The sequence below is a fragment of the Enhydra lutris genome, unplaced genomic scaffold, assembly GCF_002288905.1.
Source record: "Enhydra lutris kenyoni isolate GAN:26980312 unplaced genomic scaffold, ASM228890v2 scaffoldscaffold5, whole genome shotgun sequence".
Lineage (NCBI taxonomy): Eukaryota > Metazoa > Chordata > Mammalia > Carnivora > Mustelidae > Enhydra > Enhydra lutris.
Window position 1 is genome coordinate 5,267,583 of NW_019154089.1, and position 22,436 is coordinate 5,290,018.

Sequence of the window (22,436 nt, forward strand, 5' to 3'; positions counted from 1 at the left end):
ATGGACAGAGTTTCTCTATCATCCTAGATGCTGAGCTTCTAGAAAGTGGGAGAACTATCCAGTGCAACCCCCAATAGGGGGGTTTCTCACTACAAGAGATTCTGCCATTAGAGAGGCCACCACAACAAGCCTCTCAGAATCCATGAGCAGCTTATATGGATGAAAAAAGTGAGGCCCAGAGAGATCAGGGGCCTACCCCGGTCATACAGCGCATGGCCAGGGTAAGACCCTGCCCCATTAGCAAGGCCTTGACACTTCTTAGTTTTCTCTGGCTCCCCTCCCAAGCTGCTCAGCCCATTATGGAACAGCTGACAAATGGCCCTTGGAGTGTCCGTGACATCAGCCCCTTGCTTCAGCAATGGAGCTTTCCCATGAAGGGTCCTCCTCACTCCCCTAAACACGTTCCCTTCATGCTGGCAGCACAGAGCGGCGCACACACCCAGAGAAAGGAGAGGAAAATGGGTATAAAATTACATAATAACATCTGATTCACACACAAAGGAAAGGAAAGCTCTCTCCACCGTGGAGACCCACTAGGAAAAGTCAAGGCACGATGACCAAAGGTTTGATGGGTCTTTTAAAGCTTTGTTTGGTCGAAATGTTTGCTCTTATTTTAAAAACTTCTTTGTCGCAGATAAAATTGTTCTCTAATTTGGTCATACATTTGGATTTCATTATTTTCAGAATGTATTCCAGACATCTAAAATTAAACAGATGTCATCAACCCCGTTTAGGCCTAAAACACTTGTAACCAAACAGTGACTTCAACTCCAGTGCAATACTGACTTGGAACACTGTGTTTTAGTCATTAAAAGTTTTCAAACTCTGCTCCATTTTTCTCATATCCTATAATGAGATCTCTCCCCCACCACTCCTTCAAATATGCCAATTCTTCAAGGGTCAGTGGAAAGTCAAACCAGAGAGTAAAGCAAATTTAAATATGAAAAATGGAAGAGCGAAGTATGAAATCCTTTATCCACTGAAGCCCTCGGCGAGAAACGGCACCTCGGCTTCAGCGCAAAGTGGGGGGCGGGGGGAGATGGGAAAGGAGAGATCTAGAAACAGTGTGAGTGCAGGAAGGGGATTTGGCTTCTAAAGCCTGAATTGTTTTATCGTTCCTTTTCTGACAGGGATTAGATTAGCAAGAATCCTCCAAGCCTGCTCAAGGCGTCCTGGGGACAGTTAAGAAAAGACTCCTCCGATCCTCATCTCTGAGCTCGCCCCCAAATGAATTTGCTAAATAACCAGGTCAGAGCGAAGTGCCTGTTTGAGATGCCCAGATTCACAAGCAGGGGCACGTGGCCCCTGGGACAGGCCTGAGGAGAGCGGGAAGGGAATCAGGATCTGGGGTGTGAAGGTCACAGTTGGGGTCTGACCCTCTTGGCCACGAAATGCCTTCATTACATCAATTTCTCAACCAAACTGGAAAGAATACAATAGAGAAGGGGATCAGGGGTACAGACACCAGAGAGGACCTTTGTTTCTCCCATGGGACCCCCGCCACTTGGGGTCTGATTAGGGAGGTAGACCCCCCAGCACCCAGGCCTCTGCCGAGACCAGCCCTGCTGAGCTGGGTGTCTCAGCTGGGCCTGCTACCTCGGGAGCCCAAACCAAAAGCCACAATGCCTACTTAGCTCACTTAGCTCCCCGCTCCTGATCTCAGCTCAGGCCCCAATGCGGCAGGCCCTTCCTTCCTGAGCCATCTAACACCGGAGGAAGGGAGGGAAGGAGAGCTCAGAGCTGCTTCAAGTCCCAGATGGACACAGGGACACCTCATGTTCTTCCCACTTCCCTTCTCAGCAAATAACTCTTTGTCCCCACTACTCTGCCTGGAGCACTTCTGAGTAGAAAAGCTCCTCCAAGATAGAAAACCAGCTTGCTTCTAAAGAATGACACGTCATAAGGCACAGAGCCCCCAAATACTTGTTCTAGAGAGAGTGCTCAAGCCCCAGGCAGGGACATAGCCATGGATCTGCTTTGGCTGGGGGGGGGGGGGGGGCGGGGAGGGAGGACTGGGAAGATCCTTTTGGAGGTCTGCTGTGTGTTCACCCCAGCAGGGGAGGCAGGCAGACAGCCAAAGGAATACAGACACAGTGACCTCTATCAGAGGACAAAGTCGAGGACCCCCTAGGAGGTGCACAGGAAAGAAAGCTGATGCCTGTGGAACACACGAACAGTCCCTTCTGGCCCAGAATCACACCTGCTCAGTGCATTCCTGACAGGAGAATCCACCCAAACAACCCTCCCAAAGCCAGCTGTCCGTTCACAGACGCACTTACCTCCCAAGTCTTGGATGAGTCAGCTTCCCCGGGCCTTGCTTCTCCCGCCTGCACCTCCCAGATGATTTGTGAGGAGATAGTCTCCATGACTGGCCAACAGCTTCACCTCTGAACCAGACCTGGAGAGCTCAGTCCCAGCTAGCTATTCCATGGGTCTGCTGAGGAAGACAGCGTTCTTGGAGTTCATGAGTGACATCTGCCTTTGCTGTGGAAGGACAGAGAGAGAGAGAGAGAGAGAGAGCGAGCGAGCATTTAGTTCTCTTACGTGCCAGATCAACCCATCTTGTTTCACAGATGTGGCAACTGAGGCCCAGGGAAGTCAGGTGAGCCTACGTAAGAAGGTTACACATAAGGAGAGAAGATCAAGCATTTAAAAATCATCATGCTAGAAGATGGTATATTTCAATCCTCAATACCTTGAGGATTTGAACCCTGGTACCCTGGATTTGAATATTACCTTTGAGAGAGTGCCACGGACCTGTAAGGGACCTATTGGGCAGAAGATGGAGCTCAGAATGTGAAGTCATGTTCCAGTTTACACAGAGATCCGGTGACAAAACCAGGATGAAAACCCAGGCCAAACTTCCCATAAAACCACCTGCTCATCAAGCTGGCATTTTACCCACCCATACTGACAGCCCAGAGCTGCAGAGGGCATTAGAGTTCTACACGGGGTCTGGGGGTGATGGGAGAAGATGCACAGAGAATTTGCCCTGACAATTTGCTTGTGGGAAACCCCAAATGCCCTTTGCATCTCTTCTGAGACTTGGAAGTGGAAGCAGTTGGCGGAGAAGACACCATCACCACCGGGACCCCCTGACCTTACTCCCACAAGGACTTTCTGGCCAGCTGATGCCACTCATTTCTCTAATAGGTGGCCAACAAAGTTTTTCAGTACGTGCAATGAACAGAAGTCACAGCAGGGACAAATTAGGTGGTAATTGTTTGCTTTTCCAAAGGACTGTTTTTTTTTTTTTTTCCTTTAGCACAGGGTTCCTATAAACAACCAGAGCCCTTCTACTAGAATGTGAATCCCATTCCCAAAGATGGTATGTGGATGGCACACCAGGCTTGTGTAAAACACCAGATGAATGGTCGTGTCCAGTCTAAACCCCAGACCCACCCCAAAGATGACCCGGGTGGTGAAAGGACCATGACCACAGAAAGGATGCCAAGGAAATTAGGCATGGCCTATCACATGCTTAGACAATGCACAAAGGGGAGACTGGGAAAGCTCTGGTCCTTGTCAAAACTCAGCTATAAACATTCATTCCACAGGTAAGGATGGAGCACCTACTGTGTGCAAGACATCATGCTAAGCACGGGATGAAACAAGAAACAGAACCAACAAGTTTCCTGCTCTCCCAGAGCTTATGGTGTTGGGGGAGGGGCATTATCAAGACAACTGTCAATCAGAAAGCCATATTCATGAATGCCTAAAGGTAAACTCAGCTAGGGACTCAGAAGGAAAGCAACTCTGGTCTAGGAGAGCTTTTCCTAAAGGCATGGGAGCTAGCCTGAGGGTCAGGGAGGGCTTTGCCAGCTGTAACCACTAAGCTGACGTCCAAGGTGACCGCGAACCGGGCAGACCCAAGGAGAGCAGAAAGTAGTCCACGAAGAGGTGAGACCGTGTGTCAGGGCTCTGAGGTAGGAAAGAATGGGGTATGCTTTGAGGCAATGGGACAAGGTAGCAGAAGTGGCCAGGAAGCTGAGAGCAGAGGGCAGCATGACCGTGAGATAAGGGCTCCAAGGTCACACCAAGGAGTTGTTCTACAAAGGACAATGGGATGTCACTGGAAGCTTACACAAGTGAGTGCAAGGGTCAGCCTGCGTTTCACAGAGCTGGCTCCAGGTGCTGCCTGGAGAACAGACCAGGAGGGCAAGGTCAAAGGGGGCGGGGAGCTAGGATGCTGCAGGTGAGGGACAAAGGCAGGCATGCTAGGGGACAGCTGCGAAGATGGACAGAAGTGGATGCAAGGAGTCAATGGCTATAGGACATCAAACCAACAAGACTCAGGGCTGGCTCCCCCCAGGGGGCTAGAGAAGGCTGTGCCAGAGGCACCTCCCCGGTGGCTGGCTGTGGGACTGAATGGATAGAGATCCATTCCTCGAGATGGGGGTGCCCCGGAGGAAGTGTGAGGCGGGTGTGCTGGGGTAGCAGGGTCAGAGGGCACCTTGGATCCCTCTGACATGGCCACATGGAGACAGGAGCACAGTGGAGTATACAGTCCCAAGGGAGGAGACCGGCACACATGGCAGCGTGGCCCCTTCCAAGGGCTGGAAAAGGACAAGTCCCCAGACTTTCTGCTTCCCTCCTCAGCCCCCCTCACTTCCTCCTCCTGGATCTCCACATACACCGGTTTCACAGGGAGATTGCAACAAAGAGCTGCTGGCCACGGAAGTCAGACATCTTACATGAGCAAAAGCTCAGTCTTTTTCCCCTAAGGAAACAGCAAGAGAAAATAAGCTTCGAATCTGGTGAGGGGGATTAAGTGTAGACGCACAGGAGGACTTCCTGGCTCTGAGGGTTTGATGCTGGAATGCATTAGTAAGCAGGAGTCTGGGCTCTCCCTCCCCTGAGGTCTCTGAGATTGGGGTGGATTGCTGTCTTTTGGGGATGCCTGGAAGGCAGGCCTGCCAAGAAGCAGGGATTGGACCTGATCCAGCGCTGAAGCTCCCTGGGCCCAGGTGACTAAGCCCCAGTCACAGGAACCCTGCCTACCCGGTAACAATTGCTCCATTCACCAACAACCCCCCTGTGCCAGCACTGAGTTCTGGGGCTTCACCAGCAGCCCTTCCTCTCATTCTCACAACAATGCCCCTCACCCCTCGGGGCATGGGAGCTCTGAGTGAAAGAGAGGCTCAGAGAGGTTAGGTAACCTGCCTGAAATCACACAGGGAGAGGGATACTCTGCTGGGATTTGAAACGCTGACTGACACCAAAGCCCACACTTCCTTCCCCCTCATATTCCACCCTGTCCCTCCTCTTTTTCTTTCCCGAAATACAGTGGACATATAATACTATATCTGTTTCAGATGAATCACAACATAGTGATCTGACATTTATACACATTACTCAGTGATCAGCACATAAGTGCAGTTATCATGCATTGCTACACAAAATTAATACAATATTACTGACTATAGTCACATCCCCACGGCTTATTTATCTTACAACTGTAAGTCTGTGCCCTTCGGTCCCCTTCACCTGTTTTGTCCATTGCCTCCCATCCCCCACCCTTCTCTGGGGCCTTTCATTTTGTCTGAGAACAGCTGGTATGAAAGTGTTCTTGGAAATGTTCATGACATGGATACCAGGCAAGGTAAAGAGTTTGTAGAACAGCATTTCAGTACCAATTAGAGCATAAATATATAAGTTCTAACAAATATATTAGACAACTGTAGCCACAGAAGGAAAACTGCTGCTCTTTCCCAGAAGCAAAAAAAAAGGGGGGGGGGAAACATTGGAAGAAACAGAGCCATGTAGAAACGGACGAAAGATTAAGCACTGTACCTAGTTCAAAGGGTATGTGTTTTAATGTTTGTCGAAGGGCCGCAGCCATTTGCCCCCAGCATTTTGGGAGGGATGTTAGCTCTCCCAACCTCACAAAGCAAGAAATTTATATTGATTCGTAAGAACTTACATATGTTCTTGGTCTCTCATACGATACACAAGTAATCTCCCTGTTTGTCTTATGTTTTAGGTTCCTTTCTAGAAATTCAATGTTAGTTGAATCCAGAATCACTCATATCCACCATTTAAAGCAAAACTCAAAGGATCGAGGAAGTGGCTGCCCAATTTTACATTCCGCTCTCTAGGGCTGACAGTGTTACCCCATCTGGCAAGCGACAGGAGGGGGACCCCCCCAAAGGGAAACAGGTCTGCCCCAGGCTCGGGGGCTCACCCACAGTAGAAGCTGGTGAGTGTGAGCTGGTGAGTGTGAGCCCTCCTGGGGCGTCAGAGTTCCTGTGGCCTCTGCCTCAGCCAACACCTGCTGCCTTCCGTCCAGGGCCCTCAAGCCAGCGGGCCCCACCGGACCTTTGCTTCATGAGGCCCTAAGCCTCAGGGGAGCAGCCTGGCACCCAAACAAGAGAGCCACATGGGAACCCAGCCGCATCCCTTCTAGGGATCACGCCCCCTCAAGAGGCAGCTCCACCCTTATTCCAGACGTTTCCCTGACCCAGTTCCATGCCACACAGAGACACAAAGGTGCCCACCTCGAGGCTCCAGAAAAGCAACTGGTCTAAATGAGCCCCTGCCACCCAAAGTCCACTCATAGGCCCTGTAGTGTGGAGCAGGGGAACAGAGCCACCCGGAGCTCCCTGGCAGAGCTCAGTGTCAAGGGCATTGCCTTTCAAACACAGTTTTTTGTGCCCTTCGCCCTCTACTGTGGGAAAAGGGCACCCGGGAAAAACAAAAACAAAAACAAAAAACGGAGAAGCATGTGGCCCTGACCCCGAATAGAGGCAGAGGGGCCAGCTCTGGGCCATCCCTGCATTTCACCCCATCCTCCCCTCTGTGTCACCCTCATGCAACAGGGCGACAGGGGACCGGCTTTGCTGGAGGAGCTCTCTGTGCAGGGACTTTAGACCTCATGGTCAGAGAGGTCTGTGGGCTATGTGTCTGGGGTCCCCAGGAAGAGACTCCCCCAGGCCAGGACTGGGAGATTGGCCACCCCACCTTCTCTGTGAACCAGGCATCCATTCCTTCCTGGAAACAGGGCCTCTGAAGCCCCCGCTTTGGACTCTGCAGCCTTTCTCTCGCCCCGCTCCCCAAGTTGCCCAGCTATGCCAACAAAGCATGTATGGGGGAAGAACGGTGCTGGTATTTAATAACCCTCAAATCTGGCTCCCCATGCGGCTATTGTGAGGCAGGTTTAACCAGCAATTACGGCGGGACCTCCTTCCTCCTCAGCAACTATCTAGTCCCTTAATCCAGCTAAGACCCAGAGAGTCTAGGGTTGAGCTCGCGGAGATGAAGGGACCAGCTTAAGCAGGGCCTGTTCCGGACCGGGGGAGCTGGAAGAAGGACAAGCGCTCTCTGAAGTGTGCTCCTTGCCAGCAAGAAAATAAAGGGGGTGGGGGGCACAGGGCAGGCGAAGAAGGGGCTCCCTGGCTGAAGTCCCCATGATAGCCAGCCTTCCCGAGAATTCACATGGAAAGCTGGCACAAATGTTCAGATTAAGAATTGAGAAAACAAGCCAACAGGCCCCACGGAAGCCCCGAGCGTGGGCTGAGGCCAGGGAGGGGAATGGCTCTTCCTGGAGCCCTGCAGGCTGGGCCCCTTATCTGACAGGAGACGATCCTAATGCCTCAGCTCCATACTCAAGCTGCCTACCATCTGGCCGGAGGAGAAGATAAGCTTCCATAGGGGAAACGTTGCTGGGAAGACAGGACTGGATTATAGGAAGAAGCTTAACACTCTGCCTCAAGCATGCCCTTTGCATTTCCACCCCTTGAACCTTTGCTCCTGCTAGTTCCACCACCAGGCCTGCCCTGCCTCCTGCCCCGGTCTCGCTCCTGCTCTGGAAGGCCCAGCGTCAAGGTTCCCACAGCTTCCCCAGGGCTCAGTCCCCCACGACAGCACCCATGCCATGTGTACAGGCTTGTGGGACTCACAGCACAGACAGTCTGTCCTCAGGGGCACCAGAAGAGGCAGAGAAATGGGAAGAATATGACTTCTCACTCTGCTAGCCTGGGCTGTTTCCATCAGGCAAACCTCCACTTTAAAAAGGAAGCCCTTGGGGTGCCTGGGTGGCTCAGTTGGCCAAGTATCTGTCTTTGGCTCAGGTCATGATCTCAGGGTCCTGGGATCCAGACCCACGTCAGGCTCCCTGCTCGGTGGGGAATCTATGTCTCCCTCTCCCTCGAGCCCTCCCTCTCCTCACTCATGCCCCCACCCCCCGGGTTAAATAAATAACTAAAATCTTTTAAAAGGAAGCCCTTTCTCACTACACCAAAGTCAGAGGTGGGAGTGAGCTCCCGGGACCTGGAAGCCGTCTGGCCTGCGCTGGGAGCCCCCTTGCTGTACTGAGTGCAGGACATGGGATGGAGGCTTCTCGAATGAGTTTGCAGCCCCTCCGGGCCCTGCAGGGCAACTAGGGTCTGATGGGTCACCACCTGCCCTGCTCCCCAGCCTTTCAAGCCTGGATTTTCATCTGAGTTTTCTGAGTAGTGTTTGGTTCTGCTTTATCACAAAACAATAACAAAAACCATTTGGTGTCAACAATCATCTTGGATAAAGGTCTGATTTTGTCCTAAAGAGGTACAGGGATCCAAGGCAGCACTAAGTGAGTCCCTCAGGCACTGTGTCAGGTGCGCGCACGCACGTACACACCACACCACACCACACCACACACACACACACACACACACACACACACATCTTTGCCCAGATTTTGAAGAACAATGGCTTTGGAAAGCACAGACCTGGATCTATATTCCAGCTTCCCCATGTAGTGACTGTGTGACCCTGGGCAAGATATCTCATCCTCCCATTCTTCATTTCCTTATCAGCAGGGTGACAATCACAATCGTACCAAGTTTAGGGGGTTGTTGCGATGACTAAACTGCATGAGCTCCGTGGAGTCATTCTCCAAGTGTGGACCCGGGACCCCGCAGCATGACCCATGACTCGACAACAGTCAGCCCCGCTCACAGCACCACAGGTCGATATGGGAGCTATGCACATAAAGGCATCCATTTCTTGAAGCACTTTTCAAACAGGAAATCAAAAATATAATTATCAGCTCATCAGAAACTTGGTGACAGTCTCCCCAGGACTCCGTTTCTCTAGCTACACAGAGGCTAAGTAACAGGTGTCCGTGAGCTACAGCTTGAAGAAGTGCCGCTCTGTCTCCCGCCCGCACCTGCAGGCTGGGCGGAGGCCTCCGTACTCCTCCAGCCTTAACCGGGACCTCCCCCTCCTCCCAAGAAGAGGGCCCCAACGGGCTTCTGCTCCACAGAGTCTGGCTGGACCACGCAGCTACACCAGCCACATCTGCAGCCAGAACCCGGCTGAGCCCCAGGCTCATGCTGACAGGTGGAAATGGGGAAGCACAGTCAGACAAAACACGAGGGGGAAAGGAGTGCTGCTTCTGGGAAAGCATTTCATGGAGAAGTCACAGAAGCCACGGCCATTCCTGTGCTCAGCTTCTGGGTCTCAACAGATTACCTGAAAGTGAAGAGCCCTGTGGGTTCCTCTTGGCTTCCCGGAGATAGGTCTAAGTTCACACTGCTTCAGTGCTCGGCTCAACGCCTGGCAAGCATAGGCTCCCGATCAATGCTGATAAAGAATGTACTTGGGGATCATCAAGCCATATTCTTGGTAAACCGCACCCCCGACTCCCATTAAACTTCCTTGCTTCATCTGATCCTGCGAAGCTCCTATCCCCACTGGCCTGCCACGGGGCCTGCCATCCGGCTTGAGTGTTACTGGCTTGCCTTCACTACGCTACCAGCTTCACTGATGGTTTTCACGCAACAAGGGAAACAAGCTCAGCACCACCTCAGGACCTTTGCATACGCTAGTCTTTCCCTCTCTTGTGTTTTGTCTGACTGTGCTTCCCCATTTCCAATAAACTGTTAGTTCCAGTGAATCAGGACCATGTTTCTCCTGCTTACCCCTGTATTCCTAGGACCCAGCACACTATAAATCCAAACTAAATCTTTTTAGAATGGGTAGGTGATTGAGTGAACGAGTTCACAGAGAAAAAGACCAAAAAGCAGTAGTAATAGTAATCCAAAATGAATGAAGACAGGGCCAGCATTCCACAGTTGTGGGACGCATGGGGTACAGGCAGGACAGGTCCCTGCCTTCCTCAGGGAGCCTGGCTGAGGGCTGTCCAGACTGCCACAGAGGCTTTGCCCCGGAACAAGCAAAGGGTGGCACTGGAGGGTCTTCCAGACCAACAGTGACATTCTGCCTTGCTTGTCACCAGCTACTCCCCAATTGGGCCATCTCAAACAGCCAGTGGGTCATGACCATAGTGTGCAGCCTGGGGGCTAAGCCCTAAAGGAGACCTTCCTTCTCCCAGCCAACCCATACCTTCTCCAAGGCTGCTGTGAGTGAGGGCCCATGGCAGGGGATGGGGAAGGGCATCCTGGAGAGGGAAGGAGCCATGGGCACCATGCTGGCTCCACCAAGAGGCCCCTACCAGGAGCCTGGTCTCCTGTGCTCCCTACTGGAAAAACACACCTTCCTGGGAGACTTGAGCTCTAGGGGTAGGGGGGCACCTAAAGAGAACATCGGACCCTCCACTCACCCCCGAGGATAGATCCCAGCCAGTGCTTCCAGTCTGTGAGTTTCTCTAGGCAGATGTGTGCCAGACTGGGCTGGACTAGCCCTGGAACATTTGCCTTTCATGGGAGTCTGAACTTCTCCTTCCCTGACTTATATTTGAAACAAGCCATGATGGATGGTCATGCTTATAGGAAGACTAACAGCTGGTCATCATTTATTTATGCAAAGAACCCCATGCAGGCAGAGTCTTTGACATATAACACGGCCAACTGACAACCATTCTGCTACCACGCACTGGCCAGCTGCGTGCGGCTTCCCACTAGACTAGAACCCTCGCCTCTAGAGCTTCTCATGCCCATGAATGCCATACACAAGAGGGGATGAGGTTGAGAGCTTCTCCCAGTCCTTCTCCTTGTCCTCACTCCCTCTGGGGCCTTAAGCCATGGTATTTATGCAGCAGGCTCTGACTGCTTGCTGCCAGCGAGGTCCCAGCGAGGTCCATTAGTGGGATGTAAATAGCTCTCTGCTCTTCAAAGACCGGGTGAGCCATTCTGTGAGGTCTGAGTCAGCCCCGGCAAGGTCTCGCATTTCCAGCCTTATTCATCTTCCTGATAACTTCCATAAAGGGCTAACCCGACTTTTTGGTATGCTGGGCTTGCCAACAGCAACCCAGGGGGATTTTCAAAAGAAATTGGATTTGCTGAGCTCCTACTGTATGCACAACTCCATTCTGGTCACTCCAGGGAGAGAAAAAGAACACACGTTCACTGGTTTCAAGGAAACAAGACATACACAGAAACGAATGACTATGGCTCAAAGCACACGGAACCCTAAGAAACCAAAGTGAGAGTGCCCTCAGGCACAGTAGGGGGGCAAGCACATGGCCCTTGCTGTCAGAGAGACTGGACTTTGAATCCTAACTCTGCCTCTTTGTAACTGTGCCATGGGACAAAGGCTTGAACCCTCTGTGCCTCTGTTTCCCCATCTGTAAAAGGGAGACAGGACTAGTTAACAATAGTGTTCTGGAGAGGATACGATTAAATAGTATATGGAAAGCACTTAGCACGGTGCCTAGCAGAGAGTAAGCGCTTGAGAATTATCAGCAGCAGTTTCCTGGAGGTTTACTGGAGGGAGAGAGGGACAGAGATCCATTCCCAGCTTGTCACCCTGCCCTTGTGGGGTGGTGACACTGGCATATGCGGCCTCTCTGGCCTGGAGTCAGAGAAGAGGAAAGGACCAGTTACCAGTCAACCAACCATGGACAGAAAAATCCATTTCCAAGAGCCATTCAGTCTTCCAGAAAAGAAGAGTCCAAAATCCCATAGCAAATCAGCCCTGTGGAGAAGACTACCCAAAAGAACAGGGCCAGACAGGCCTTGGTCTGGGGGAGCCCTGTCACTCAGGGAAACTGAGTGTGAGCCACAGCCGTGGGTCAGGACAAGGGAGTAGGGGTGCAGGGAGACATCCCGCTTGTTGGCAGCAATCCCCTTGTCCCATCTGCAGGGACTGCCTGGAGGAGAGGACCACAGGCCTTGTACTCTGACAGGAGACCATCCCTGGCTTCCATCTCAAGGGCTTTCCCACCCTTCATCTCAGGATACCCTCACAGCCACCCTGTGGGGCAGGTGCATAGTATAAGAGTGTCATGTGCAGTTTGCCAAGGAAAAATTGAGGATCAGAGAGGCTCAGTGATTTTCCAAGGTTACACAGCAAGGCAGGGGCAAGCCTGGAACTCGAACCTATCTTCCAATGCCTGATTCCATCCTCACAGCCATCCTCATGTGACTCCCCATAGCCACTAAACACCAGGACATTCGGGGAGTTAAAATGTCTACTGCAACCCAGAGAAACTTTGAACCAAGCAGGAGATCCCCATGAAAGCCAACGACATATCGCAGATAGCAACTTCCCAGCTGTTGCCAAGATGGCAAGAGAGTTCCCCGGGTGAAGACAACATTCTTAAGGCAGAAGCAACTTAAGTTCTTGCCAAGACGGAACGGCAAGATCAACCGTAACATGTCCACACTGTGGTATACCATCAGCCACAAGAAAACCAGAAGGCTGCTCCTGAGGAAGTGGCAAGGAGAGGACGCTGATGAGTGAGAACCACGAGCTGCTGAGTGAGGCATGATGGATGAGCCCAGCATGTTTTAAAAAAAAAAAAAAAAAAAAAAAGCAATGACAACAAAAACCTCATATTGTCTCCAGATTCATGAACACATATGCCAATGTACTGGAAAACATCTGGCAAGGCCCACACTCCACCAGTTACTGTCTGCATAGCCCCTGCAGATCCCCTCTCCCCTGCTCTGTGCCCCGGGAGACCGGCCTGTATGGAGGGCCACAGTGACTTGCCGGGCCACTCCGCCAATGACGGCCACCAGTAGGAGACCCAAGCAATGGAAGAAAAGGACACTGGATTATTAATTCTCCTAGTTCCCATCAAGGAGGTCTCCAAAAACTGGCCACATCCCTCAACCAAAGGTCATAGCTTCTCTCAAGGTGCCCCACCCTCTTCTCCCAGGTATTGGTTCCTGGGCCCTAAGGGGAAGAAACACTTCCTGCTATAGAAGGCTGGGGGTGTTGCTCTGTGCTTCATGGATTCCCCATAACCTACAGAGTGTCCCTCCATTAAAGCCTCCTCATATTATGCTAGTTAGAATGTGCCATCCGTTTTCTCCTAAGATAGAAACCAAACTGGTGACAGTGGTTGACTCGGGGAATAGGGAGAAAGGGGTGAACCCCAACATCTGAGGTTTAGTGATCTACCGTGACTTCAACCTCTTCAATAATTACCTACTGTGTGCTTAGTTCTTGGTACAGAAAGTTCCAAGCACATGAAAAATAGAGAAAATATTCGAACGAGGTCCCAGGTATCCATTACCCAGGTTCAACAGCCAGTTCATGACCAAGGTGGTTTCATCTATGGCCCCAGCCACTCCACACCCCCTTACTGTTTTAAAGCAAATCCAAGACATCATATCATCTGTGAAGTTTTAGAAAAACTAGATTTCAGTATTGCCTGGGTGTTTAAAAAGTCATTTAAAACAAAGGAGTTCTCAAAGCTAGAACTTTTGAGGGTAAGGAGACTCTGTCCTTATTTTTAGTTTGGACTCAGGCAAGTCAAGGCTTTCCTCACTCTCCCATTTGTCCCAGTAACATGGCTCAGAGGCTGACCTGTGGCTGTGCTGGCCCCTTCAGTGGGCTGGGGGCTCGACTAGCCCCGGACATCCCTGTCAACTTGTCCTACATGGGGAAGAACTCATGATTACACAGAGCTATAGCAATACCTCCCACTGACCATCAGCTTTAAAGTTCTACTCAGACTAGTTTTCTGGGTTTTCTTCTATTTTAACTTTTTACAGAAGTACAACTTTATGTTTGTGGGCTTCATTCTATATTATCACTTAGAGTTGTAGACTATTCTTTTTCATTGCAGCATAGTATTCCATTGCATGGATAGATGGATGGATGGATACACACATAACACACATATGTTATACATACATATATATATATATATATATACTGCAATTCATTTATCCATTCTATTCTTGGCAATGGCAATTTGGATCGCTTCAGTTTGGAGCTATTAAAAATACTGTTATGGGCAATCTAGCCCATTTGTGATGTTCACATACATGCATTTCTGTCGGGTGTATACCTAGAATGGAAAGGCTGAATGAATCCTAAGAAGGCATACGTTTGACCTTGGTACCTACCAATAGTTGTCCAAAGCATATGTCATTTCTGGATATCAACATCCTTGCCAACACCTGGCTATCTTCTGGGTTTGTTTTTTTGTTCTACTTTTGTCATTCTGGTAGATGTAGCCTATTTCATCATGGTTTTAACTTGCATTTCCCTGATGATTAATGAAGCTGAACACTATTTCTTATGTTTCTTGGCCATTGGATATTCTCTTTCATGAAACATCTTTCCTAGTCTTTTGTACTTTTTTCCAGTGGGTTGTCTCCTTTTCCCTATCAATTTGCAAAAGTTATTTATATATTCCAGGTGCAAGTCATTTGTGAGACATAGGTTTTGAAATATTGTCTTCCATGCTGTATACTGCCTGTTCCCCTTCCTAATGGTGTCTTCTGATGAAGTGTTAAGTTTAAATGGTCTAATTTATCTACTTATTTTCTTGTATGGTTAACAATTTTCATGCCTTGTTCAAAAAATATTTGCCTACACTTCTCTCACTTTTTATGAACATTCCTTCAGGGGAAAAAAAAATATACCTATTGGAAATTGAGTAAGAAAACCCCTAGGAAACCGTTAATGGAAACATCAAATCAGCAGCTCCAAGAAGCAATCGATATGTCGTTGCCTCATTAGAAAGACAATCTCCTGATTTTTGTGATGCCCTTGTTAGCAACCACTTGGAAGAACTCACCTGTAAAGGTAGAGAGAGAAAGGCCAGCCTGAACTCATCCCCATCAAGAAAAAAAATGTAAGAGTTCAGAGTATTTCTTTGTGTGCTTAAAAAAAATTACTGAAAACTAAATGCTATGCCAATGACCAGCCAAAAAAGATGAAAGTGGTGGGTGGTGGAGGGGGGAAGGGGTCTTGAACCATATGAATAATAGGGAAAGTTCTGCACTAAAATTGAGATACCTTCAGGATAGGCGTGTGGTTTTGTTTTTCCGGGGATTTTTGTGGGCTTTTTGTTTTTCTTTTCAAATTTTTTTTTTTTAATTCTAGTCAGTTAATAGGGGTAAGAAGAGCAATTCTCTTTCTATAGAGACCTCCTCTCTTCCAGGAAAGGTCTGCATTCTAACCTGTATGAAAAGACCCCCAAAAACTTCCACCATGGGGCTTTTCTTCCACTGAAAATAAGAAATGTAAACACAACTAGCAAACTTAGTGATCTTACCACCAAATACATTAATCCAAATGATTTTAAAAGCATTTGTTGAAATGATAAAAATTCTTTTGTAGTCAGCAATAAGACTGTAAGGTAATGGTGACCTCCTAAATTCAAACAACTCCTCATATCTAAAAACCAAAGGGGAGGAAAAATGCTACCATCAAGAAGGGGGAGGGGGAACAACAAGCCACAGACACAAAACATCTACGTGTGATCCACACCTTCAGCATTGCTAGATGGGTAGTATATGAACTTCAAGTAACATGGAAGCAGAGAAATGAGCACCAAGTTCCAACAGAGCGCCTACCATTGATGCAAGTCTGTGGATACAGACAGCAGAAAAGGGAGTCTTATGGGAAAAAAGGAGAGGGGAGTAGAGAACATGGTTGAAACACAGATGCATCCCAGAAAGGAAAAGTCCAACCTAAACACAAGACAGTTCTCAAATATACCCCCAAAAGCTAAAAAGCCACCACGTGCAAAATAACGAACTTAGGTCTGAAACTTAATAGTTCAAAATACTGGCTACAGGGAAGGTACCTGAAAGTGGGTAGCGTCAGAGGTGGCAATGTTAGAGAAGTGTGCTTCTGAGACAAGAAGGAAATAAACAAACAAGACATGTGGCAGTCAAGAAAAAAGAGAAACCAAAAATCCTGCAGAAAAAAACTAAGAAAAACAAAATATACCAAGCCCTCCCTCTTCCCACTTCCAGAACTCCTCGTTCAGTAAACTGCAATTCACTATACCAACAGGAGAGGGCACCCTTGAAACAGAAACCCTCTCCACAATCATGCCTAGGGGTGGGGCAAGAGAACAAAATCAGACTAATTTCATATTAAGCCCCCACAAGAAGAAAAGATAAAATATAAGTCAAAACATTTCAGCTAATGAAAATCCTACCCCCAACAAAATCAACCATGAGGCAGAAGAAAACTACAAAGTGACATTTCAAACTGAATTAAATATTATAAAACAAGCATTTGAACATTGAAAAAAATTACATTCACATATAAAATCTAAGAATAGAAGAGGACGTAGAAAATCAACAAGAAATTCAATGAGGATTCGTCAAACTCAGGGGACAAACTTTGAAGGAAAAGTCAAAACTGTTTCAGGAATAAAGACTAAATTACAAGGTGCCCAAGAGAGAGTAGGTCCAAGTGAAAATCTAATAAAAGACATGGAGGAAAGATAATAAAACAACAAGATGAAAATGAGTTTTTAAAAAGTGAAAAGGATCAAAGAGAAAGTAGGCGAAACGGAAGGCAGGCAAAGAAGATCCAACATATATATAATTGGAGTCCATGGAAACAGAAATGGTAAACAATGGAACAGAAATAATATTTAGAGATATAATCCACAGAAATAATATCTTAAATCAGCACACTGAAGAGGCGCACTGCATGCCTTGGAAAACTGATCTGGAATGATCAGGTCTCAGGTATATCTTAGTAAGACTACTAGTCTCTAATGACAAAGAACAAAATCCTCAGGACCTCTAGGCAAAAATCATCAAATTCTTATTCAGGTAAGAGATGCAGGTTGGCATAAGACCTCCTAAGAACAACACATGAAACAGGGCAGGAGTGGAGCTGTATTTTCAAGATATAAGGAGAAAGAGTGCAAGCCAAGAATTGTTTATCCAGCCTTCATCCAACCAAGCTTTATCCTACCAAGAGAGAACTGGGAGAGCTTCAGCAAAAGGACTGATGGAGATCATTTAATATATTTAATTACAGAACCAAGGGGAAAAAAACAAACAAACCAAGTGTGGGGTCAAAGTAACAGAAAAGTGGATAAACATTTCATGTTCTAAAAAAGAGTCCAGAATGTAACCTTAAAATGCTAAAAAGGGGAAAGCAAACTATGACCAGTGATTGCTGTTTAGGTTATAGGTGGGTTTCAAATGATACCATTCAAAATGGGCCATCCAGATATATAAGTTTAAGAAAAGGAGGGATTAATGGCTGCATGAAAGGTATAAATACAAAGGTAAACACCAGATAAAAAACACAAACTTTTCTAAATACCAAAGGAATTTTTAGACAATGATGGAAATACATTAAACTCAAGGAAAGGACTTTATCAACATAATACACATAGTTCTATGCCCACCTTCAGGAATCTAGCACATTCTTTAATGGGAAAACACCACAGGTATTCCCCCTGCAGGAAGAAACAAGACCCAGGTGCCACTTTTCCACTACTAACCTTATGCTCCAAATATTAGCTAATGCAATTAGGAGAACAACAATAAGAGGCCTGAGAATTGAAAAATAAGTAAAGCCAAGTTTACTTCAGAGGACAGGATAATATACCTAGAGAACCAGAGAGGAAATAGAACCAACTCGGAATTTCTCAAAATCTTTGATAAACCAGAACTCTTCTACACTCTTAAAACTATTAAGGACTTCAAAGAGCTTGTGTTCATGTGGATTATATGTATTGATATTTACAGGAGTAGAAAATAAAGCTGAGGAAAATTTAAATGTTTACCAGTTTATGTATAAGTAACAATAATGAACATCTTAACATAGATACTGTATTTTTTGAAAAATTAGCATTAACCAAAACTTTCAGTGATAAGGAGGACATTGTTTTACATTTTTGCCCATCTCTTTGTTGTTGAGCTTAACAGAAAACATCTGGATTTTCATTCTGCTTCTGCATTCAATCTGTTATGATATCACACATTATGTAGATTCTGGAAAGCTCCACCGTACACTCAGGAGAGAATGAAAGTTAAAAGGGCAAATTATGTCTTAGTATTATTACTAAAATTGTTTTGACCTTGTGAATCCACTAAACGGGTCTTAGAAAACCCAAAGGAACTTAGGCCACATAATGAGAGCCACTGAACTAACTCCAACAATAAAATAACTCAGTACAGTCACAGGATGTAAAATTAACGGCAAGAGTCAACAACCCCCATAGACACAGATAATAATCAAATATAAGATATGACAAAAGAGAAGTGCCTCATTTACAATAGCAGTAGGGAAGATAAAATACTTATGAATAAACCTAAAAGGAATGCTGAAAACCAATATGAAGAAAATAAATGGAAAACATACCTCTTGTTCATGGTTGGAATGTCTCAATATCGTTAACAGATCAGCTCTCCCTAAGTTCATTTATAAACTTAGTATTGTCCTAATAAATTTTATTAGAAGACTTATTTCTCTAAGAGAGAGAAAGCTAAGTGCAAGCAAGGGGAGGGGAAGAAGGAGGCAGAGAGAGACTCTGAAGCAGTCTCCTCGCTGAGCATGGAGCCCAGTACCAGGCTCAATCTCACGACCCTGAGATCATGACATGAGTGGAAACCAAGAGTCAGATGCTCAACTGACTGAGCCATCCAGGTGCCCTTTCTGATAAAGATTTAAAGAGTTACTCTCATGTAGCTACACAAGTTGATACTAAGGTTCCTACAGAAAAATTAACGTGTATGAATATGTAGACCATCAACAAAAAAATGAGCCCTGTCATATATTTGTAAATATTACAAAGCTGTGATCATCAGAACAGTGTGGTAATGGCACATAAAGAGGCAGAGAGACTAATGGAACAAAGTGCAAAGTCCAGAAATAAACCAAACTACATGTGGAAATTTAGGGTATCATAAAGGGTCCATCAAAAAACACTCAAAGATGTTATGATAAAGAATACTGACACACTAGATAGACATTTGAAGAATATAAAAATTAGATCCATTCCTTTCATCACATACAAAAATAAATTCCAAATAGACTAGAGATCTAAGTTTGAAAAACTAAATTATACTAGTATGAAAAGAAAAAAATGAGTGAATTGTGTAACTTGGGTGTAGCAAAGCTTTCTAATTATGAGTCAAAATTCTGATGAAACAAAAAAAATTCCTCATTTTGACTGCAAAAAAATTTTTTTTAAGTTTTGCATGGCAGAAAAAACAACAATGACCATGGGGCGCCTGCGAGGGTCCGTTGGTTAAGCAGCTGCCTTCAGCTCAGGTCATGATCCCGGGATCCTGGGATCAAGTCCCACACTGGGCTCTTTGCCCAGCGGAGAGTGTGTTTCTCCCTCTCCCACTGCCCTCGACTCCTGCTCACTCTCTACCCCTCTCTCTCTCAAATAAATAAACAAAATCTTCAGAAAAAAATACAACCGACCAACCAAACACCACAAGCAAAATCAAAAGGCAAACATCAAACTGGGAGAAAATATTTACATCTATCCCAGATAAAGGACTAATATACCTTTAAAAGACCCCAAAGTCCTATAAAAAATGTACCAAAGACATTATCAGGCAATTCAGCAAAAAGACATGAAAATGTGTCTGAAACCTACAAAAAAATGTTCCATTTGACATATCATCAAGGAAATGCAAATTAAGACTTCACCGACACACTGCTCTTCACTGATCAGATTGGCAAAAATTCAAAATGTTGATGATATACTCTATTGGTAAAGCTGTAAGGAAACAAGTTGTCTCATACACTGCTAGTAGGAATGCACATTACAGGATCCCTTGAACAAGGAATTTGGCAATAATAACAAAACTGCGGTATTTATTTACCTTAACTCAAGCAATCCTACTTCCGAGAAATTACCCTAAATATGTAATACCAACAATAAAAATATACATACGCCAAACATATTCATTGCTGCATCATACTGGAAACTACCTAAAGTCTCAGAGGATACCAGTTGAAAAGAAACTGTACATACACCCAATGGAGGAATATGCTGCTGTAAAAAAAGAATGGGAAAAATCTCTATGAGCAGAATGGAGTGGTTTCTAGAATATGAATGTATATAGTATAGGCCAAGGAATATATATAGTATGCTACCTTCTGTGCAAAGAAGAAGGGAAAATAGGACAATATGCCCTTGTTTGCTGATTTTTGCAAAGAAGAAACACAGGAAGAAAAAAAATACATTAGTTCCCTCTGACAGATGGGGCACGAGACAGTAAAAGGGGTACAGGAAGGGATGACATTTCTCTTAAGAACACTTTTCTATAGCTTTGACTTTTGGAAGCATCTTCATATTCTCCATAATCAAAACTAGAGCCATCAAGGATGAGGGGAACAGAAACTACAACGGAAGTAAGTGAATTAAACAGTATTTTAAATAAATCTAATTATGAAAAACCATCTGACAAACCCTAATTGAGAACCAGGTTGAAGAGGAAAATAATCAAAGTAATTTTTTAACACAATACCTTGATCGCATGCCTTCAGTCTAGAGGGGGAAAGAGCTGCAAACTGATCATGAACTCTCTTCATCAGCCTCATTTTCCTTCAATGTATGGGTGTAGCAATTTGCAACTCTTTCATATCTACAGGAGAATATGCATAGAGGTGGGAGACTACTGGGAGCCAGGGTTCTCACTGCGGAAGAAGAGAGACTCGACTACAGGACCAGGAGAGGCAATTAGGAGCATATGGGGATGGAACTGGGCTGAGGGTAACAGCATGAAATCAGGAAAACATATATATATATATATATATATATATATATATATATATATATATATGTATGTGTATGTATATACATATATATGTAAATTTTCAAATGTCTATATAATTTCCAATGTGTATATATTTTTATTTATATATTCAAACCTAGGATGGATGAGCATGGGTGTGCATATAATATGTAGATCCTAAGAGCACCTGCGTGGCTCAGTGGGTTAAAGCCTCTGCCTTTGGCCCGGGTCATGATCCCAGTGTCCTGGGATCCAGCCCCGCATCGGGCTCTCTGCTCAGCAGGGAGCCTGCTTCCTCCTCTCTCTCTGCCTGCCTCTCTGCCTGCTTGTGATCTCTGTCAAATAAATAAAATCTTAAAATATATATATATATATATATATATATATATATATAGATCCTAGACTTGAAGAGGTCTAGAAGCAATGGCATTCTGGTAGCATTGGGCATACCCAGGGCCAGATCGTGGGTTTTAAATACCATTCTCTGATAAAAGGAACCAGGGTTCCTTAGCAAAATGCCCAACTGCAAGAATGGGGCAGGAAAGGTACACGAGGTAAGCCAGAACGTCTGGTTAATATCAGAAAGGAAATTCCAAAGGCACATTTGTGGTATGTCAAAAGGACACAGGAGCCAAGCTTGAAGTGTATCTCACTGGTGACATGTGGGACAATTTAAGCACCAAAATAAATAATAGTAGTAACAGATTATAAGCTGCTGAGTAAAACAGAAACCTATGAGACCATACTGACAAAGCAACAGGAAAAGCAGTGGAGTAGAAGGAGGAGAAGGGGAGGAGGAGGAGGGAAAGGAAAGGCAGGTAGGAAGGAGGGAGGAAGGGAGGGCTTGCCCTTCCTCAAAGGGGACTGCCATCCGGAACTGGGAAATCACTCCCTGACCAACACAAAGACTGGTTGGGGCAAGAATTATCAATGGGTGCTGAACTGGAAGGGGCGAAATGTTCATTTTGATGAGGAGGAAGATATCTGCCTATCAAAGTGCCCCTCCCAGATTACTTACTAGTTACAAAAGGGAAGATCAGCTGTACAGAGTACACCCGGACATCTTGCCCAGGAAATCCCAGGGAACATCATCACCAGTGCGAGGTAAACAGAGCACGTGTGCTTCCGGATGCTGTGTCCTGAAGGACCACAATGGCCAGCCCAGGAGGCATAGTCTGAATCTAGTCATGGGAAAGCATCCACCAAACCCAACCTGAGGAGCAGCCTGCGTTCCAGTCTGTTTCTTCAACTAAACATCAACCCCGGGAAAGACAAAGGCTGAAGAACTGTTCCAAATTAAATGCTGAGTAAGAGAGGGCCCTGATGGCTAAATGCAATATGTGATTACAGACCGCGCCCTGCACTGAAAGGAAAAATCTGGAATAAGCCCCATAGGGGAAGCTCAACAATGTACATTCAACCACTCATCGGCAGGAGTTTCCCAGTTCTCAAGGGGACTCCTGAAATCTCGATGTAGCAGATGCCCCAACCTGTGCTTCCCCACTGACATGTCACCTTCAGTAATGAATAAGCAGGTGTCCCCAGGGAGGCCATCCCCAGACTCATCTGCTTTCA